The sequence below is a fragment of the Elaeis guineensis genome, chromosome 16, assembly GCF_000442705.2.
Source record: "Elaeis guineensis isolate ETL-2024a chromosome 16, EG11, whole genome shotgun sequence".
Classification (NCBI taxonomy): domain Eukaryota; kingdom Viridiplantae; phylum Streptophyta; class Magnoliopsida; order Arecales; family Arecaceae; genus Elaeis; species Elaeis guineensis.
The window spans coordinates 9,164,282-9,182,984 of record NC_026008.2 but is presented as its reverse complement, the minus strand read 5'-3'; positions in this window follow the sequence as shown (position 1 = coordinate 9,182,984).

Below are 18,703 nucleotides of genomic sequence, written 5' to 3'. Positions count from 1 at the left end.
ACTATTCTGGAATGTGCGCGGCCTTGGCCTACCTCACAAAAAATGACTGGCTAAGGAACTCATTATCAAAGGCCAAAGCACTATCGTTTGTCTATAAAAAACCAAGTTGAGTCACCTTCCTTCTTCCATCCTCTGTTCCATCTATGGTAAGAAATATGAAGGGTACCTTTTTCTAGAGGTGACTGGTTCTACCGGAGGCCTTTTGACAGTGTGGGACCTAAATGAAATAGTAGGGAATCTAATCCATCGGGGAAGATTCTCCCTAACCACTCAATTCAATAGCAAACAAACAAATGTCGAGTTCATTATCACTAACGTCTACGGACCTCACGACCATTCTTCTTGGGTGGAATTCTTCTCTGAGCTTTGCAATCTTGTCCCAACCAATAATTTATTGTGGGTGCTAGTAGGAGATTTCAATGTTATCCATTTTTTGGCTGAGCGATAAGGCACTTCGGAAAGCAATAAATCATCCACAATCTTCAATGACTTCATTTTTTCTCTAGGCCTAGTATAGCTTAACTTACCTTCTTGCCATTTTACTTAGTCGAAATTCTGTGACCACCCATGTTTGGCAAAGTTGGATCGATGTTTGGTTTCACTTCCATGGCACAATCGCTTCCCCACATCCACTCTCAACCTGCTCCCTCATATAACATCTGACCACGTTCCCCTCATCCTTTCAACTAATGCTATGTTTTCTCAATAGCATCCTTGAGCTAGGCCATTTCGTTTTATAAACCTCTAGCTTCTCTATGATGGGTTTGATAATTTGATTCACAAATGGTGGTATGAATCTCCCTCTGTAGTGGACAACGCTGCAAACATGATAATAAAGCTTCAACATCTCTGCACTAAACTTTGGTGCTGGAGCAAATCCACAATCAGAAATATCCTAGCAACTAAAAATCTTATCTCTAGCCAAATTACTAACTTAGATGTGTTGGAAGAGCAGCATTCCCTATTTACTAATGAATGAGCCTCAAAGGTGGAACTCAAAACCAAGCTCGACTCTCTGTTAAAACAAGAAGAAATAATGTGGGAGTAGCGATCTCGCTCAAAGTGGATATTCGAGGGAGATAGAAATACTAACTTTTTTTACATCTTTACATCGAATAGAATGAGGAAGAATTTAATATCGAAAATTTCCACAACGATCAAGTTCTCAGAGCCCAACCAGATATTGAGTGAGCCTTTCTCTCATATTACCAGCCACTCCTTGGCTCTCAGGGAATTAAGCGAGCGGATATAAACTAGACAAAGCTGTATCCTGGCCCTCCTCCAGATTTGGCATCTCTTGTATCACCCTTCTGCACTAAAGAAATCAAGTCTGCTGTATTTAGTTTACCCAAAAATAAATCGCCCGATCCGGATGGGTTTCAGCTATCCTTCTACTAGAGATATTGGGTATGTCTTCGCTCTGACATCAACAAGTTGTTCTCAGCATTTTTTGCAGGTGACTGTGACATTTCTCGGCTCAATTACTCCTACATCTCTTTGATTCCCAAGCAATCTGATCACCCCTCAGTTCGCGACTATAGGCCGATCAACGTTGAGCATGGAATGATCAAGATCATCTCCAAAGTACTGTCTACTTAGCTTCAGAGTAAAATGGCTGAGTTAGTTTCAGACTGCCAGTCAGCATTCATCAAAGGCCGCCTCATATTTGAAAGCTATATATCAGTGGCCGAATAAATTGCCCTTCTCAAACATTCAAAATTTCCTGCTATCCTTTGCAAAATAAAATTTGAGAAAGCCTTCGATAATATATCATGAGATTTTCTTTTTGATCTCATGCAACATAGGGGATTTGGGACCAGATAGATAGGATGGATGCGCTTACTGCTCTCTTCTACCACCTCAGCATTAGCTATTAACAATTATGTCAGTAGTTGGTTCTGCATCTAGAGAGCGCTCAAATAAGGCAATCCCCTCTCTCTCCCTTACTTTTCATCTAAGTCACAGATGTACTAACAAACATCCTTAAGCTTGGTCGGGCTGAAAAACTGACCAACAATCTAGGTCCATGCAGCATTGATGGCTTCTCTCAATGCCTTCAATTCGTGGACAATACCCTGCAATTCTTTGAAGCTTCTAAGTTAGATATCAACAATCTCAAGCTAATACTGTATTGCTTCGAATTGTCTTCGGACTTGAGTATCAATTTTCACAAAACACAGCTTTTTAGTATCAACATAAGTGAGGAACTGACTAATACTCTGGCTTCTATGCTCGGATGCAAGGTATCCGCTCTACCCACTCGGTACTTGGGTATCCCTCTTCATATTTCTAAGCTCCACAAAAGAGATTGGACATTCCTCTTAGATAAAATTTCAAAAATACTTAGTGGGTGGAAACAACAAATGCTAACTCTGGCGGGCCGGTTAACCTTGATCCGTTCAGTTCTAATGGCCATCCCAGTATTTTGGATGTCTATTATGAAACTTCCAACCATGATACTTCAGGCAATAAATCAAAAATGCAAAAAAATTTTATGGAATACCCAACATACTCAAAGTACAATCAAGCATTTAGTTCACTAGAAGCAAATATGTCATCCTAGACAGTATGGTGGCCTTGGCATTATAGACCTTCCCATGCTCAACCAAGCACTCCTCTTGAAATGGTGGTGGCAATTCATCCGGTACCCCCATAAGCCATGGTGCATATTCATTAAGCAAGCCTACTACTCTTGGAGACCTTTGAGTCGAGCATCCCAGTGCCTGCTTCAAATCGTCTCTCCCTTCTGGCGAGAGGTGCTTAAACTATCCTGTATCTACCAAAGTTGGTTCATCCCCACAGTAAGGAATGGCTAGTCAATCCAATTTCGGAAGGATCATTGGATTGCAGACAGTGAATTGCATTTTCTGCTCCCTTACTTGTATTTCTTTGCAAATGGATCCAAACTGCTCTATTTCTGCTTTTATGCACCAACCGATTCTGATGGCATCCTTCCGACATCCCATTAGCTCTCAAGCTTGTGGTGAACTTCATTCTCTCTCAACCATCCTACTTAATATCTCCCTCACCTCTGAGCCTAATATCTGGTAGTGGAAATGGAACTCAAATGGCATTTACAGCATCCGATTCCACTACAACTTTCTCTTGAATGGTGGAGTACTCTTGTCGTTAGGACAATGATTTTAGAGCCTCCCAATCTCAAAAAAAACAACACTTTTCTTCTGGCTTGCCTTCCAGGATAAAATCTTAACTAAGGAAAACCTCATGAAGCGAGGCGTTGTAACATTCGGCAATTGCCTACTGTGCGACGAAACTGGCGAACATTGAATCACCTAATGCTATAGTGTTCCTACTACAAAACCTACTGGTGCATCATTTTCTCTCCATTTAGCTTACCCGACCTCCCTCAATTCTTCACAGATGTGTGGGTTTCTTGGAGACATTCTTCTCAAGTTCGTTCACTATATCCTGCTCTTGAATGCTTACTTATCACCTTGGTTTGAAGCCTATGGAAAGAGCATAATGCCAGAATTTTTCATTTCATCACCAACATGCCTCCTGTAGCTGCTCAGAAAGCAATCTCAATCTATCACGATTGGCTAGCCGGCGTTCCACACCCCAACATTACTCACATACTTTCACTACTCTCTCAAGCTAGCTCTTGATTGCTGTGGATCATGGTCTGATGATTCAGTGAGGTTCAACACCTATATTCAACACCTATATCGATTCAATTTTTGTGGATAGACTTAGCCACTCTCCAACAGGCAGCTTACCATTTATCCTCTTCATAGCCTTTCTTTGGATGTCCAGCATCTTGGTTAATCCAACACCGATCTACAGTTCCAACCTGCTCACCCGTAACATCACCATCTCTAGATGGGGGCTTGTCTTTTTCTTCTACTTGACATTTGGGATCAAGTGTCCACTTCCCCTGATGTAAGAGCCTACTTTTATTCACACTAGTAGCATGTAATCTTATATCCCTGCATAATCCTACTCCCATGTGTAACATTAAGTATTCTATAAATAAATCATAATTGATGAAAATATCTTACTTCCTCCATTTTCTCAAAAAAAAAAAAAACAAAGAAGCATCAAGTACTAGATTATGATAGTTGGGACAAGGATGGTCATGGAATACAAAGTTATCTTTGTTGGATTCTGATTGTGCAGTAGAATATGATTTTCAAAAATTTTTACATGCTTTAACACTTAAAATAAGCCAACCGAAACTCAAATCTTAGGATTACCTTATAGAGTTCAATCAAACAAATCAAGCATGCATATAAGGTAGAAGTTATACCTTCTCAAAGGTGATAATCCAGTGTGAGGATGGTCTCTACAAGATACCAAAGTAGATATCCTCTAATGATGATTCACACAAGATTGATCAGGATCTTTCCCAACTTGACTTAGTGCTGTAACCTGCTTCATAAGTACACTGCCGACCTTCCTTCTCAAGGATGAATTGCACCATAACTTGATTGCCTTCGAATCTCCACTAGGACCATACCAAAAATCTTTTCTCAAAAGATCTCACCACCCAGATTGGATTCAGATATCCAACTCTTGGATGATCTGAACCCTAGGATTAGTAACTCTTACCTTTCATTTTTATCTCTTATTTTTTTCTTTCTATTTTTCTCTCCTTTTTTTTGTCCTTTTTTTTCAGATTTTTTTATCTTTTTTGTTAGATTTGTCATCACATGGTGAAAAATATGCATGTAGAAATTTTAAAAATTTTAAACACAAATAAAGTACACAGTGAAAATAAAAATTTATATTACTTTAACATTGTTCTAAGACAATCGTTCAACATAACATTCTACTATTATATCAGGACAACCTTATATCAAAATAACATTAGAATAATTTTTTAATTAGATCTAATCTAATCTAGCATGTATAGAGATCAAATCTCATAATCCAAGCATCATCAAATATGCAAGATCAAATCTAAAAAGAAGGATCTGAATTTTACCTTTGCATGGGCAGATCTTCACCGCGATCCGATGATCCGATGATCTGAGGATGTCTTCGAGGTTTCAGTGTAGCTGCATACATATCTGATCTCTATGGGTATCCACCGAGGTTGATCTGATCAGGAGTCTCATTCTCAGCAAGGTGGTAGCTCCCTTGCAGAGATTGCTTTCTAGATTGTCGAATTGGTTCGATCTTTTGATTCTCTTCTCAAAAAAATCAAATAGATCTATCGGAGGAACTTGAAATCAGATCAAATCAGATTATTTTTACCACTTTTCTCTTCTCAAGAGAAAATTCAAGATCTATAGAAGAAAATAAAAGATCAGATCTCTTGATCTTCTTTCTTGTCCAACCCTTGACTAGATTTGAGGAGAGGAAGAGGAGAACTGTCTATCTCATGGACCAAAAAAATTAAATCATATCAAATCTGATTTAATCATATCCAACTCTTGGACATCTTTGGGAGAAAAAAAAGGAAGATATGTCCAACTCTTGGACAAAGGAAAGAGAGAAGAAGTTACCTCTAACAACCAATCTTTGGTTGTAATGAAGAAGAGATAGGTTGGCACCTCCTTTTTCTCGCGTTGAACACTCCCATGCAACAAACTTCAGCGTCCTCTTTTTCTCCACACCAATCTTTCTCTTGGGCATCCCACAATCTGATCTTATCACTTAGTAGCCACACCACATAATTCCCTCCTATTTAAACTATGAAGGTTGTTAGGGTTTTGAAGAGATAAGAGTTGGAATAGGATAGGACTCTCTCCCATGTTGTCCTGCCACACACTAACTCCCGTAAAAATATGGTACCTCCACATCCCACTCTTTTCTTATGTTCTCCATGCCAAATAGAAGCTTTTCACCATGAACACAAGTGGCATGTAATCTCTTGGGGCGTGAGGATTTAAAGGGGGAGTTCCTCGTTTGATTAGGTCAAGGTCTAAATCCAAGTCCAATTGTCAATTGGAATCCAATCTAGATTATATTAAGTCCAATCCCATTAGACTAATAGAATCCAATCCAAATCAAATTAAAATCAGATCTAATCAAATTAAATCTGATTTAATTTGACTAAGGCCTAATTCAAATCAAATATGAGTAAAGATTAGATCAAACCAAATCTAGATAGGTTTGGGTCAAGTGTTCATTAGATCTAATCCCATTAGATTAATGAAACATAATTTGAGTCAAACTTAAACCAAAACTAATCAAATTAAATCAAATTTAATCTAATTAAGATCTAATCTTAATATTTGATCAAATTAAATAATATGCAATAATTATATTTTAGTCATTCTGTAACTTACTAACTCTTAGTAAGTCCTTAATGTAACTTTTATATTTAATTTCAATCATCAATCAAATTGATAATTAAGATCACTTATGATTTATAATTTAAAATCATGATTCGATAGTTCGATCAATCAAGATCTTTTTTATGTATGACCCTATAGGTTCTATTCTGTCTAATAGTAAGAAATATTTTGATCTCCATCAAAATATCATTGAAACTTTTTTCAATAGATTAGAATAATTTTAACTTCTCAATCGAGAATTATTGATCATCAAAATAATTCACATTCATCTCATAATCCACCAGTGATGTCTAGCAGCATATAGTGACGATCCAGCAGAATAGAAAGATAAACTTCTAGGTGTAGTTATCGTGTGATTTAATTCTTCTATCATGAGTTCCGACTAGATGAAGGTGATGAAAAACTCATCAAACTCCATCGTCTGTTATATGTAAGGTTCATTCGACTTGAGTTCATATGTGAAACCTCAAGAAACTCCTTTCCATGATTCACTCTGCCATAGCCATGGTCTTCTGAATAAAATCTCATAAATCAAATAGGACTACTTCTTAACTACTAAGATCGATAGATCCTATCTAAGTAGTACCCTACTCCTACAGCAAACCTACTATAGCCAACATATATCTTGAGGATCCATATGGCTAGGGACTAAGTTTATGTGCAGTCAAACTACAGCAATTTCACGATGAGTAGTCAAAGTACTGCAGGTCAAAAAATTACTCACACAACTACAGCATCGAGAATGTCACTGACGAGTGAGTAGACATTCAAGTGACTTCTCATATTGATCATGCTCAGTATCGTTCTTCTCTAACAACCATCTGCACTCTCGCTCCAGTATCCCTATATTGTAGACTTGAGACTCATCTATTCAAAAGAAAATGATCCGTGCACCAATCTTACTGGATCAATCATTTTCTCTATGATGATTCTATGATCAGAAGTAATTTAAGAATTAACCATCAATAATATATACCTCAAATTCTCAATTTTTGAGAATATATATTATCATCTCATTAATTCTCTGGATGATTCATGGACACATACACTACATAAATGAAATTAATTATCTTAAATAATTAGGTCAAGTATAAAATTATATTTTAGAAAGAATTAATGTATTGATCCGATTGACTTCTAAGATATACATCTAACAAACTCCCACTTGCACTAAAGTCAATCTGCCACAAACTTAAGCCCCATATTCTCCAAGATGTGCTTTGATCTTGGTTGGCTAAGTCATTTAGTCAGTGGGCCCACCTCATTTTCATGGGTCTACTCTAATCCTTGAAGTCTTACTTCTCAAAATAGTCCAAATCATATCATTCTTATTTTGCTCAAAATTCTGGTGAGACCTAGGCTTTTTAGCTAGAACTATGGTACCTATGTTGCTAAAGAACAGTGTTGTGTCATCTCATGACATTACACCTAGTTTTGCAAAGATCAGAATACCTCCTTAGCTATCTCATAAGTAACGACATACTCAGCTTCTAAAATCTGCAATGATCGATTATTTAAAACTCTTCCAATACACCAAATCCCATTGCTTAAGAAATATATCCTGATATAGACTTTCTACTAGCAACATCAGACATTAAGTCTGAATTATGAATCCTTATATACTTAAACTTTCTTTTCCTCCCAAAGACCATTAATATATTCTAAGTGCTTTTCAAGTATTTAGAAGTAATTTCCACAGCTATCCAGTACTCTCAACCTGGATTCAATCGATATCTATTTGTGACACTCACAGCAAGATCCATATCGGGTCATGTATATAGTATGGCATATATGAGGCTCTTTTTAGTCAAAGCATACGGGATCTAGCTCATATGCTGAATCTCCTTAAATGTGTTAGAATGCATATTCTTGGAGAGATCAGTCTCATGCCTAAAGGGTAGAAACCCTTTTTGGAGTTTCCATGCTAAACTCTTTCAGCATCTCGTCTATGCACATCTTCTGTGAAAGGTCTAGCATCTCCTTAGGTCTATCACATAGATCTAGATTTATCTCATAAATCTTTATTGAATGCTTCTCAAGGTCCTTCATGGAGAATTTCTCTAGACAATCAAATTTTAAACTGATGTCAATATAGGAACAACTTTTCTAATCAGGAGGATGTCATCCATGTACAATACGAGGATCGTGACAATACTCCCACTGACTTTTATAAACACATATTTTTCTCAAAAAATATTTGATCATATTAAATTTATGTTCCTTATTTTTCATGAGGAACACTTCCTCTGTGTCCTCTATCAAAATACCTAAGTATTTTTTAGTAGGATAGGAGATTATAAAATGAAAGAGGGACAATATGTACTGGCTAAACATGAATAGGTTCTATAGGTCCTATGACTCATTGCTTTTAAGAGACTTTCTCTTTTGAGCTCAATTTTTCTCCCACTATTTGTCTCTTAGACAAACTATTTCTTCAAGAACATAGTATGTTGGGTCATAATCATATTGTGATCTTCTTAAAAGAAAGTATTCCTAATACCTTTAGGATACTTTGAAACGAGTCTTATAGACCTAATCTCTAAGTTGGTCCGTATGTCAACACTTGATCTGGGCTAGACATCTTTAATCATACCACATCTCATACGGTGTGATAGGAAAAACTTAGAGGAAACTCTATTCAATAAGTAAAGCATATTCTTGAAAAAAATAAGGGAAGATCAGTGATGCTCGTTATGGACTGGACTATATTGAATAGGGTCCTATTCCTGCTCTCAAACACCCTATCAAGTTGAGGTGCACCAGGAAGAGTCCATTGTGAGACTATGTTATTTTTTTGAGATAGATTAGAAACTTTCACTAAGGCATATACCTCTTCGATCTCATCGAAGAACCTTAAGGGTCTTTCTAATTTTTTTCTTTATCTCATATCTGAATTTTTGAACTTTTCAAAACTTTCAAATTTATATCTCACACATATATCCATATCATAAAAAGTCATCAGTATAAGTAATGAAGTAGAGAAAATCATCCCTGACCAACTCATGAAATGGGTTGCATACATCAGAATGTATCAGGGCAAATATATTGGTGGTTCTCACCCCATATCCCACAAAGGATGGTTTGGCCATCTTTTTTTGAAGGCAAAATTTATAAATCGAAAACAAGTCTAGAGTTGATAAGCCTAGGAGCCCATACCTTTTTCAATTTATTTATTCTGCCCTCTCCAATATGGTCAAGCCAGAGATACCATATATACTTCAGGTCTATATCATCTTTGGATCTCTCAAATCCAATGACATTCACTATTTGCTCAGATCCCAATATTGAGCAGCTTCAACATATTTTCTGAAAACATGTCCCCCATTTCTTTTCTTTAGGTTCTCTAGATATACAAGAATCCTTCCCCTTGAACACTTCAAGGTACCATCAAAAGTCACCAACATATCCAACAACTTAGCCAAGGTGCAATTGATTTTGTTCATGTAGTAGTTTACTATAAGCTATCCATATAAATTGATAAGGGATTGTAGGATCAAATCCATTCTCAATTCTTTATGCATATGGTCTGTCGAGCTTCTCAAACTCAACCAAGTCTTTAATCATTGTCAAACAATGATCATGAACTGATTGTCCTTTAATCAATTCAGATGGTTTGGTAACATAGGGATGTCTTGGTTGGCTCAACTTTTTGGAACTTAAAATTATTTTAGGTTCTTGAGCCAGTCTTTATAACTTGATCGATTGTCAATTAGTTCTAATTAAATTTGTAAGGATTAGAAGCCAATTTTTATAAGAGAGTAGAGATTTTAGTTAGATTTTTATACTTGATTTTAAATTTATTCTAGAAATTTTAAGAAACAAATTAGATTCACACTATTCTTACGAATTTCTCACACTCTCCTATGGAGATGCAGAAACCCCTATGCGACTAGGGTTTCTAGTGGGTACTGCGGTCCCATCGATATGCGTCGCACCTCACCATGTCCGATTATTGGGCCATGCTGTACTGATGAGTGGACAACTATTGTCCAATGCTTCTTAAGTATATTACAGTGATTGGTCTCTAAGTCATGAAGCCTCACCATGCTCGGTTATTGGTCCACTCTTTAGTTAAGTCAGACCCACCGTTTAATGCATAGATAAAGCGGTCATTGGGTCCCTCACCGTGTCTGATTATTGGGCCCTACCCCATCATTTTCTAGCAACATCTCATGCTAATAGAGTGGTTGTATCTTCTTAGTGCAACTAAACCACTATAACTAGCTGAGAACAATCAACACTAGTAAGATGCTGGCACTTTTACAATAGTGAAAAATCTAGGACTTAATATTTTGCAGAAAAATTTTAATTTAGATCTCTTTAATTTTAATTATTTATTTATATTTGATATAAATTCATAATTAATATGGATCTACTAGAGAGGTCCTTGGTTCACCAAGATCGAATCAAGGTGTAATTGCAACATACGTAGTGAACTAAAATTTAGGCACTTAATAAGAAATGTAATCGATCAAATTGATCAGATAAGTTCAAGATTAGTGGGAGGCTCCCTGTGTAAATGCAACGATCCTAATTAAGTAACCACCACTCTATCTCTTGCCTTAGACACCAATCGATCAACCAATTCAAATTAGTTCAGCCCAATGATTTATGTCACCAAAGATTGCAAATTGCTAATCAAATAATCATGCATTCATGATACAACCCTACTTCAATCATTTGTAGTGATTCAAGATGATCACTACATGTATCCATGAAAAACATGTGCATGACTATCTTATTGTCCTTATGATTATCTCATAATCATTTATGATTATCACATAATCTTTTATGTTCATGCTTCAGTTTCTTATGGTGTTTGATCAATTTCTTTTCATCCTAGGACAACCATGCAATATAATGATCTTCATTATGCCAGGACAACTTTATATTAGGATGAACTTAGATTGACTCAACTAATTTTATCATATATTCAATCAAATTATTCTAATTTGAATGCATCTAAACGATCATTGATCACATCAAGATAGATCTCTATATATGAACATCATCTCATGCATGTAATAAAGATAGAATTCAAATATAATAAAATTCACATCACATGTAAATTAGATTCAAAATTTTAGATGCTTGAACATAAAGATAAAATTCATATATGAAAATTCTGATGAAGTAAGACATAACATGACTTCTACTTATCACTAATTTCAGATTTATTAACATAAGAAATTAAATTTTTAAATCTAAAATCTAATTTTTTAGATCTGAAATACAATGCATGAATATAAATTAATCTAAATTTCAGATCTAAAAATAACTTTTCAGATTTCAAAATCCATCTCATAAATTTCATCTATTTAGATTTTAGATCCAAAAATAAATTTTTAGATCAAAATTTTCATCTCTTCAATCATGAACATTGTTAATTTTAGATCTAAAAATCAGATTTTCAGAACTAAAATCATGATCATGATCAAATAAAATTCAGATCTTCAAATTAGAAAATAATTTTCAGATCTGATTATAAGATCTTAACTTACAATAATGAGATGGTCCTGATACCACTATTGAATTTCATCATTATATGGCAACAAATATACATGCATACATTTTAAAAATTGTAAATATAAACAAAGTATGCAACAGAAATAGAAATTTCTATATTACTTCAATATGTTTCTAGGATAACTGTTTAACATAATGTTCTACTATTATGTCAGGACAACCTTATATCAGAATAATATTAAAATAATTTTTTAATTAGATCTAATCTAATTTAGCATGCATAAAGACCAAATTTCATAATCTAGGTATCATCATATATGCAAGATAAAATCTAAAAGGAAGGATCTGAATTTTATCTTTGTGTGAGTAGATCTTCACCACGATCCGATGATCCGATGATCTGAAGATGTCTTTGAGGTTTCATTGTAGCCGCACACATGTCCGACCTCTATGAATATCCACTGAAGCTGATATAATCAGGAGTCTTGATCTCATCGAGGTGCTAGCTTTCTTACAGAGATTGCTTCTTGGATTATCGAACCAGTTCGATCTTTTGATTTTTTTCTTAAGAAAATCAAATAGATCTATAGGAGGAACTCAAAATCAGATCAAATCTAATTTTTTTTATCACTTTTCTCTTCTCATGAGAAAATCTAAGATCTATAGAAAAAAATAAGAGATCAGATCTCTCGATCTTCCTTCTTGTCCAACTCTTGAACTAGATCTAAGGAGAAGAAGAGGAGAACCATCCATCTCATGGACCAAGAAAATTAAATCAGATCAAATCTGATTTAATCATGTCCAACTCTTGGACATCTTTGGGAGAGAGGAAGAGAGAGACATGTCCAACTCTTGGACAAGAAAAAAAGAGAAGAAGTTACCTCTAAAAATCGACCTTTGGTTGTAATAAAGAAGAGATAGATAGGTGCCTCCTTTCTCCTCATGTTGAACACTTCCAGGCAACAAACCTTGGGCATCCCCTTTTTGTCCATGCCAATCTCTCCCTTGGGCATCCCACAATCTGATCTTATCACTTAGTAGCCACCCCATATAATTTCCTCCTATTTAAACTATGAAGGCTATTAGGGTTTTGAAGAGATAAGAGTTGGAATAGGATAGGACTCTCTGCCATGTTGTGCCACCACACACTAACTCCCTAAAAATATGGCGCCTCCACATCCCACTCTTTTCTTATGTTCTCCATGCCAAATAGAAGCTTTTCACCATGAAAATAAGTGGCATGTAACCTCTTGGGACATGAGGATTTAAAGGGGGAGTTCCTTGTTTGATTAGGTTAAGGTCTAGGTCCAAGTCCAATTGTCAATTGAAATCCAATCTAGATTAAGTTAAGTCCAATCCCATTAGACTAATAAAATCCAATCCAAATCAAATTAAAATCAGATCTAATCAAATAAAATCTTATTTAATTTTATTAACATCTAATCCAAATCAAACATGGATAAAGATTAGATCAAACCTAATCTAGATAGGTTTGGGTCAAGTGTTCATTAGATCTAATCCCATTAGATTAATGAAACATAATTTGAGACAAACTCAAACCAAAACTAATCAAATTAAATCTGACTTAATATGATTAAGATCCAATCCTAATATTTGATCAAATCAAATAATATGCAATAATTGCATTTTAGTCCTCATATAACTTACTAACTTTTAGTAAGTCCTCAATATAACTTTTACATTTAAGTCCAATCATCAATCAAATGGATAATTAAGATAATTTATAATTTATGATTTAAAATCATGATTCGATAGTCTGATCAGTCAAGATCTGTTTTATGTGTGACCCATAGGTTCTATTCTATTTGGTAGTGAGAAAGATTTTGTCTCCATTAAAATATCATTGAAACTTCTTTCAATGGATTGGAATAATTCTAACTTTTCAATCAAAAATTATTAATCATCAAAATAATTTTTGTTCGTCCCATAATCTATCAGTGACGTCTAGCAGTATGTAGTGGCAACCCAACATAATAGAAGGATGAATCTCTAGGTATAGTTACCGTGTGATTTAGTTCTTCTATCGTAAGTCTCGACAAGATGGAGGTTGTGAAAAACTCGTCAAACTCCATCATCTGTCATATCTAAGATTTATTCAACTTGAGTTCATATGTGAAATCTTATGAAAATTTCTTTTCATGATTCACTCTGCCATGGCCATGATCTTATGAACTCAGTCTCATAAATCACATAAGACTACTCCTTAATTACTAAGGTCAATAGATCCTATCTAAGTGTGCACCCTACTTCTACAGTGAATCTACTGTAGCCAACATACACCACAAAGATCCTGTTGGGTATAAAATATCCGCGGCCGAAATTTCCACCAGAACGGCTCCGCCCGGACTCCTACGGGAGCCGGGCTCCATCTTCGACATCAGTGCAGCTCCGCCCGGACTCCTACGGGAGCCGGGCACCACCGCCATCAGCAAAAATAGCTCCGCCCGGACTCCTACGGGAGTCGGGCTCCACCGCCATCAGCAAGTGCAGCTCTGCCCGGACTCCTACAGGAGCCGGGCACCACCGCCATCAGCAAGCGCTGCTCCGCCCGGACTCCTATGGGAGCCGGGCTCCGCCGCCAACATCAAAACAGCTTTGCCCGGACTCTTACGGGAGCCGGGCTCCGCTCTCAATATCAATCGCTGGTAAGCTCAATCCGGACTCCTATCAGAGCCGGACTTCACCCTTGACTTTGTTTGCAGCAGCACCTCCCGGACTCCTACGAGAGCCGGGCTCCACCTTCGACACCAGAACGGCTCCGCCCGGACTCCTACGGGAGCCGGGCTCCACCTCCGACATCAGAACGGCTCCGCCCGGACTCCTACGGGAGCCGGGCTCCACCTCCGACACCAGAACGGCTCCGCCCGGACTCCTACGGGAGCCGGGCTCCACCTCCGACACCAGAACGGCTCCGCCCGGACTCCTACGGGAGCCGGGCTCCACCTTTGACACCAGAACGGCTCCGCCCGGACTCCTACGGGAGCCGGGCTCCACCTCCGACATCAGAACGGCTCCGCCCGGACTCCTACGGGAGCCGGGCTCCACCTCCGACATCAGAACGGCTCCGCCCGGACTCCTACGGGAGCCGGGCTCCACCTCCGACATCAGAACGGCTCCGCCCGGACTCCTACGGGAGCCGGGCTCCACCTCCGACATCAGAACGGCTCCGCCCGGACTCCTACGGGAGCCGGGCTCCACCTCCGACATCAGAACGGCTCCGCCCGGACTCCTACGGGAGCCGGGCTCCACCTCCGACATCAGAACGGCTCCGCCCGGACTCCTACGGGAGCCGGGCTCCACCTTCGACACCAGAACGGCTCCGCCCGGACTCCTACGGGAGCGGGCTCCACCTCCGACACCAGAATGGCTCCGCCCGGACTCCTACGGGAGCCGGGCTCCACCTCCGACATCAGAACGGCTCCGCCCGGGACTCCTACGGGAGCCGGGCTCCACCTCCGACACCAGAACGGCTCCGCCCGGACTCCTACGGGAGCCGGCTCCACCTCCCGACATCAGAACGGCTCCGCCCGGACTCCTACGGGAGCCGGGCTCCACCTCCGACATCAGAGCGGCTCCGCCCAGACTCCTACGGGAGCCGGGCTCCACCTCCGACATCAGAACGGCTCCGCTCGGACTCCTACGGGAGCCGGGCTCCACCTCCGACACCAGAACGGCTCCGCCCGGACTCCTACGGGAGTCGGGCTCCACCTCCGACATCAGAACGGCTCCGCTCGGACTCCTACGGGAGCCGGGCTCCACCTCCGACATCAGAGCGGCTCCGCCCGGACTCCTACGGGAGCTGGGCTCCACCTCCGACATCAGAACGGCTCCGCCCGGACTCCTACGGGAGCCGGGCTCCACCTCCGACATCAGAACGGCTCGCCCGGACTCCTACGGGAGCCGGGCTCCACCTCCGACATCAGAGCGGCTCCGCCCGGACTCCTACGGGAGCCGGGGCTCCACCTCCGACATCAGAACGGCTCCACCTGGACTCCTACGGGAGCCGGGCTCCACCTCCGACATCAGAGCGGCTCCGCCCGGACTCCTACGGGAGTCGGGCTCCACCTTCGACACCAGAACGGCTCCGCCCGGACTCCTACGGGAGCCGGGCTCCACCTCCGACACCAGAACGGCTCCGCCCGGACTCCTACGGGAGCCGGGCTCCACCTCCGACATCAGAACGGCTCCGCCCGGACTCCTACGGGAGCTGGGGCTCCACCTCCGACATCAGAGCGGCTCCGCCCGGACTCCTACGGGAGCCGGGCTCCACCTCCGACATCAGAGCGGTTCCACCCGGGCTCCTACGGAGGCCGGACTTCAACCGCGGCCGAACCTCAATCGACAGATCCGCACCCCCTCGGCAGATCGCGACAACAAACATGATCCTGTTCCAGGTCCTACAGTGGATTCTACGCGGCTCCAGCAACAGACCCATTACTCCCTGACAGGCTGTAGCAAACGGCCACGATTCTGTCCCACTCCCTGCGGCAGGTGCTGCACGATCCCACTACTCACTGACAGCTAGCGGCAACGGACGCCGCCCCACTATCTGCAAACAGGCCATACGTGGCAGACTATGACAACAGCCACGAGTCTACCCCACCACTCTCCGCATTAATTTCTCTTGACCGTGGGCGGCCCACTACCAGACGGTTACACACGTCGCCATCAGTCCGCTGCCTCCCCCGCCTATAAAAAGGGGGGACTCAGATACGTTATTTTTTAAGCTCATTTCTCTATCTCATAACTCTGCTAAATTCTCCGTTCGAGCACTCCATTCTTGTTGAGGCAGAGAACTGACTTGAGCGTCGGAGGGTCTTGCCGGAGCAACCCCACCTCCAGTTTAGACTTTCCTTGCAGGTCCCGACGGCGACCGCGGCCTCCTCAACCTCCAGCTTCTCCGGCGCAGGCGGATTTTTGCACCAACAGATCCATATGGCTAAGGATCAAGTTTATGTGTAGTCAAATTGCAGCAACCTCATTGTGAATGGCAAAGATACTACAGATCAAAGAACCACTCATATAACTACAGTATCGAAAATATCACTAACGAGTGAGTATACATCCAAGTAACTTCTATGTTGGTCACACTCAGTATCATTATTCTCTAACAATCATCTGCACTCTCCCTCCAGTGTCCTCACATTGTAGACTTGAGACTCATCTATCTTGAGGAAAGTGATCCGTGCACCAATCTTACCAGATCAATCACCATCCCCATGACGATCCTACGATCAAAAATAATTTAGAAATTAACCATCAATAACTTATGCCTCAAACTCTTGACAATATGTGTTATCATCTCATTAATTTTTGTATGATTTATGGACACATACACTATATGAATAAAATTATCTGTCCTAAATAATTTGATCAAGTACAAAATTATATCCTAAAAAAAATTAATATATCAGCCTGATTGACTTTTAAGACATACATCTAACATTTTTCTTCTCTCAATTTCACATCCAAACAACCAAGGAATGTGCAGGTCCAACCCATGGTAGTGCCCCTTTAAATGGGAAACGAAGGGGAGTGAGAAACTTCCTTTGGCACTACACCTTCTCACATGGTGATTTAATTCACCGAGTGAAATAGTTATGGTGTGGAAAAGAGGTGTTTTATGGTAGAAGGACTCCTTCCCTGCGCACAGAAACCCAAAAGGCATCATATGGCACGTCCCATAAGTGTAGGCATGGAAATTAAAGGAAAAAGTTAAGAGGAGTAGCCTAGAAGGACTCTTCCTTCTGGGTGCCATTTAATAAGGGTGAGGGTTTTTATTTGGCATGGCATTATAGTGTGGAGAGTTGGTTTCACATGAAACTCTTTCATGTGGTAAGGTTCAGCCACCTAAAGTTCTTTAGATTTAAACCTAATCTAATAGGTCAAGACATCAGGATTAGAGTTAGCTCAATACCTTAGAACTAAATTAATTGAAAACTTAGGTTATCAATGTGATCAAAAGTTAATTAAACCATAGGATTTATAATAAATCCAATTAGATCAACCATGATCAAATCCTAAAGTGTGTGACCTATGGGGTTCCATATCTAGCCAACAGTAGACTCAGGCTCAATGACCTAAACCAATCCGATTAGATTAGATCAGTCCAAATACATCAATTAATCAGAACTCTTTTTAATTAATTTTTGAATTAAAACTCTTTGAATTCTTACAAGTTCACAAGTCAAGATTGATGTATAGTAATATGTCATGACTACCTGAAAGAGAGAATTTGATGAAAATACCAAAATATCCTTCCAGTGGTAAGTTACCATGTAATTCAATCCTTCGATCATACAACATCCCAGATGAGCCATGGGCATAGAAATATGTCCAGTCTAAACACTTATTTATATATATCTCGATTAGAAGATAATGATTCAGTTAATGATATATTAAAAATTCTTTCTAATTATCATCTTACTTTGGCCAAAGACTTCTTGTATCATCAACCTATGAGATCATATAGGATATTCTTTCCCCTTATAAGGAGTGATTGATTTCTTATTGATCACTCACAATATCTATGCATACTTCACTATATCTAGAACATCCCACACAAGTCTCAAAGAGTCAAGTAAGAAAATGAACTAAAATATAGATTCATATACACAAGGTACCATAGTGATCTCAAGTCTAGGATCACTTGCACCACTCCCACTAGAGAACAATCAACAGACATGCATATAAGGCTCTATGAGATATTCTTTCATTAGATCAATTTAGTAAACTATTTCTTTAATAAGCATCTACATCCTTGTATGAGTGTCACTATACAAGTGATTGTGAGATCAACCACCCTCTCCATCGATCATATGTAGGATATGCCAGTCTTATCAGTATCATCGATTTCCAACTCAATGATCCTACAACTAAAATTTTTAGATTAAAGCTATCAAAGATTTAGGTCTCACTGGCATGATCTCATCATGACCCTAAAATCATTGTCC